Here is a 5,211-nt window from a genome sequence, read left to right on the forward strand (position 1 = left end):
TTGAATTTCCTATAATGTCATTACTGGGTACTGTATTTTGTTTAGAACAAAACTGACATATGATTATAAACACCTGCCTTAATGCTACTCGTGGGCACTGACTGTATTGAAGCACCTGTCAACCTAGTCTTGTCAGATATGCTGTTTTGCTTATTATGAGTGAAAGTGCAACAGGGAGATGCAGCTTTTATATATGATGGAATACGTGTCAAGTGAAGGGCAGTCCATCTATGTGTTTTTATTTAGAGGTAGTCTGACTGTCCTCATCTCTCCTTCACACCACCTTATATTGCTTATGGGCAGGTTTCCATGGCAACCAGGATGGAAAAAGCTAAATTAAATCAGGCCCTGCTAGGTCTAACCACAGACGAGCAGCCAAATTCAGAGTAAAAAATAGTCAAAGCTCCGAATTATAGGACATAATTCTTTCTTACTGGATATGTAAAATAGTAGTTATATGGTTATAATTTAAACTGTCTGTGATAAATACAGCGTGAATACACCTGAATTTGGGGAGCATTTTATCAAAGTAGTTTGGGAGACTTCTAAATGTCAACATGTTCACCTTGTTGTTGCCTCTCTCGCATTGTGATCTCAAAGCGGGTCTGACCTTTGTCCTCCAGAGGCCTGCGGCTCGCCGACATCCGCTGTAGAGCTGCTGGGGTTTTGTAGGGATTACTGTAGTAAGGAACATATGGGACATTCTTAATTGGAGGGGGGGGGGGGGGGGGGGGCATTAAGCGATACATCGCTTAGTATCGAATCAATTTTTGTAACAGTAACAGTAATCCTTAAGGAATGTATGCCTACAGAACAAAACAATAACGGGATTGCAGTCCCAACTAATAAACACGATATCTGACCAACAGTAATACATACACAGTCACCAGTCCTGGGTGCGTGCAGTAGTGCTCGTGGTGGGTGATACAGTTTATTTAGTAACTATTGGTGAAGTGCCATTCCGGCTTAGTGCTGGCCCTTGGCGACAGCTTCGGAACTGTGTTAGCTGTCTGGTAATGTGAAAGACAAGACAAGACAATTACAAGACAAAACAAACAAAACACTCAAGGTACTTTTTACTACGGAACAGGGTCTCTCACAGTCCTTCTCAGTTTATAAACACAAACCAGTACAAAGGAACAGATTACGATTCTCCGTCCCCTTTTATGCTGTCACACATGACCCCTTGGTAAACGAGTGCAACCGCCTCTCCAATCTGCGGCTACCACGTCGTTTCCCTTCCGGGTCAATGCATTATTGCAACAGAGTCTTGCCCCCTTCCTAGCTGGCCAGCCCATCCAGGGAACTCTGTTCTCGCTGTTTAGCGCCCTCACAGGTTGGGGGGGAGATTTACAACCAAGAATCATTGTATTTCTGTCCCATAAGATTCCAGTAATCTTTTCTTCCACCTTCTGATAAATGTGTGTGAGACTGAATTCTATCACATGCTTTTGAAACCCCCTCTCCTTACACATGTGACTTGTCTTGCAGCAATTCAGAGTTGGTATTTTAACACTGCAGGCAACTGAAGCCAACTTATCTCCAGTGCTCCACAAACATGTTTTGTTAGGTCAGGATTAATGCTGTCCCATATCAGTATGTGATTAGAAGCTTCAGGGTAAGTCTGAGGTCATGTGCTCCATTTGTTGGCCTATAAACAATGTGACTTCTAATTACCCATAGACTTGCCTACAGCCAGTTCACTTATCAAAAAAGAGCTCAGTACCAAAAGATCTAAAAAGAAGCGAAGACACCCAAACGGAAACTGTCAAGAAAGGCTGAAACAGCTGAAATCGTTTAGCTAGATATCAGTCTCGCAGGATATCAGTGACATGCATATCCTTGCAAATTCAAAATGATATATCCAGAGAACTACTAGTCCAATTGTGATGAGACTTGCCAAGGTCCTTCTGAAGCGCAAGCTAATGAGTGTCTGTCTATCTGTCCGAATGTGTTAAAATCAGTCCTCCAACAGTGTATGTTAGTAGTTTATGTCTGTCTGTAAAAATACTTGATCAAATGAGTCCCCACTGTCTTTGGGAATGGAATTCAAAGTCAATTGAAATAGTGGAGATTCCAAACATCTTGAATGTGTTCTAACCAAGGTTTTAAAATGAATTTCTTCTATTGGCCCTAGCAACCCTTTTATTTTCTATAAGCCCGTCATTCTCTGCTTAATGTATTTTGTTTAACATTAATATAGCTATGCAGGTGTTCCAGATGCAAACAGGAAGGAAGATAATGTATTTCAAAACCTTGGTTACCTTTATCCTCAAAACAAAAAAAGCTTATACTACTGCAGTCAATATGTGCCAGTGCTGCCATCTGCTGGTTAAAGTTATTCAGTTAAAGACTGGTTTGCCTAAGAATAAGGTCATCTGTTAATAAAATCAGCGATCAATTGGATGAGAATATCCTGTAATTTAGCAGGGAGGTCGGTCACAGGAAACATGGCTGAGGCAGGCATGATAAGACTTTGGAAATAAGAAAGGCTCTATCCTTTGGTGTATAAAGACAAGTGATTTCTATCATTTAATTTCCTGTTTTCTGTTGGATGTATTGTGTGTTTGCCAGCACAGATAAGAAATTATTCTGCTGGGAAGCAGGATGCCTCTTGTTAGTACCAACATTCGAGAAGCACACTGGGGTTCTGCTTTTTAACTGTTTATTACCAAGGCAGGGCCCTTATAAAAGTTTCCCTCAGTAAAAACATAGCAAAGTGTAATAAAGTATAGTGAAAGCATGGTTAAGCACATAAAGCCCAGAGAAGGCTTTTTTTTTTTTTTTTTTTAAATATTGCCAAACATTGTAAACTATGGTATCCATGGGAAAAACATTGGAAAAATGTTTCTTTCCATGTGGCTGTAGATTGGCTACTTTTCCCTCCTCTCTCTGACAGTTTGTGTGTGGGTCAAAAGTTGACTGTGGGTTGTTTAGACTCCACAACCCCACACAAAAAACTCACAGCACAGAAATCACACTCAAACTTGAGAGACCTGCTTTTGATGTGGCACTTCGGTGAGATGTTTAAGCAATTAACCCCCTATTGAAAAACAGCTGTGTAGATTCACTGCGGTGTAATGATACAGCCCTTCACTTGTAAAATGTGACAAGTCAAATGAAAGCATAGGTCAGCATTGTAAACTGAAAGAGTCAGGTCCTCTATGAACTCGATGACTCTATGAACTCTACCTGCACTCTTTGGAGCCGGCAATTGAACTTGACCTGAGTAAACAGGCCTCTCTCTCTCTGCAGTGTCAGAGGCACTGTCTTACTTCATCCACAGTACTTTTTTAAAGACTGCTTTTTAAAAGTCTGTTTTGTTATGAAGAAAATCAATGTTATTAATTCAGCAACCGGCAGGAATATTTAACCAAAGAAGCAAACACAATAAATATATTTCTTAGTTTAATAACAATTTAGCCAAATGAGTGGGTGTAAATTATTTTAAATACTGGTGAGGTACAGGTAGGGTCTTGGGGGGGGGGGGGAAATGATTGCTTACATGTTCTTTAACAATCGTAATTACAGGGATTACTGTATTTGGATCACAGAGCTTGAAGTTCCCTAATAGTGACTGAGAACAATGGGATAATAAACAAAGCTGACTTTCTCATTGAAACAAGCATAAAACACAGAACAAGTGCTGATACAATAATATACCTGTTTTTTTTTCTAAATATAGAACTAGGTGTAGCATTGATTACATTAGATTTTATTAAATAAATATTGTCAATGTTCAGTCTAGTACTCTGTACTTTGCATTTTGATACTGTACAGCAACCTACCTTCATTTAAACCTTCTAATTAGTTTTATTTCTCAATGTGATCTGGAGTGGAGTGTAAATCAGTTTTATGACTTATAGATGTCAGTGGTTAAAACCAACATGCTGCTTTGTCATGTTTTTGAAAGCATTTTTTTTTTAACTAGCATCTATTTATTTAAATTGTCTTTTTATCGATATTGTTATGATAACTTACTAAAATGTTGTTAACCGCAAACGTTCCGTCTAAATGTAATGTATGAAATTACATAACTGCAGCTTGTGTTCAAATGTTTTCAAAGAAAAACGTATTTGGTAATTAATGGGATAAGCATTGTTCAGAATGATGGCAAATATCATACAAAAAGGTAAGGGGACAGTGCCAAAAAGCAATGGAAATGTAATTTAAAGCTACTTACCCGAAAACATTTTTTCATAAAGCGTGGAATGGAGAAACGTGTGTGGTTTGCACGCAGGGAGGATTAGTTTTATTTTGTCACAGCTTGCTTGCTTGCTCTCTTGCTGTAGGCCTTAAAACAGCATTCACTCAGGAATTTGGGGAGGGGGGGGGGGGGGGGGTTTCAATCCACTGACATTTTTGGCATTTTGTGATAGAAAGTAATTTACCTTTTCATCATAATATTAAAGGAGCATTGAGGCTCTATTCATAACCTGTTAGGTGTACATATACATTAACTAAAATGATAACAACTCTTGGACTAACAAGTGTTTTTTTTTTTGTTTTCAAATATATGTAATGTTTTGGATATATAATATAGCTTTTAGAAAAAGGATTTGTTGCGTCTTGCACCTTAAAGTAATTGTAGCCAACAAAATAGTTCCATAACTTTTCTCTGTCATACATATCCATTTTCAAATGTGCAGTTCTGAAAGAAACACATAACAGCAAATTTTTTCATTTTAAAACATCTGCTATTGAAATTGTCCCCACTGATTCAGCTAAGTAAGAAAAACTTGGTGTAGTACCAGATGTCTGTTTTAAAATAAAAAAAAAAACATGTTTCCTATATAATGCGTTTCTTTAAAAACCGCACATTTGAAATCTAGTGGTCGCAAGACTTAAGTACGAACCAGCCTTTACACTGTAACAGGGCAACATTTTGATTTGTAGCAACTGAAATGAGGTGGAATAAACTTGACAGAGGACTGCCAGTTGTTGCCAAAAAGATATACATACAAATAAAATGTATTAGAAACTAAAGGTTCAATTACACTAATGTGCTAATAATAGATGGTAGGATATCATTTAACTTCTATATACCGTCATAGTTTAGCTTTCTTTTCAATCTATAGTATCTAGTCGGAAAGCAAACATTGTTGACAATCTACAACATTATGCGGTGGTGAATTATTTTTTCATAACAAAATTTGACTTTCAAAACAAGATGTATGTCTCTGCACTTTTCAGCAGAGGTCGCCAGAGTCA

Source organism: Acipenser ruthenus, chromosome 20 (assembly GCF_902713425.1).
Source record: "Acipenser ruthenus chromosome 20, fAciRut3.2 maternal haplotype, whole genome shotgun sequence".
Lineage (NCBI taxonomy): Eukaryota > Metazoa > Chordata > Actinopteri > Acipenseriformes > Acipenseridae > Acipenser > Acipenser ruthenus.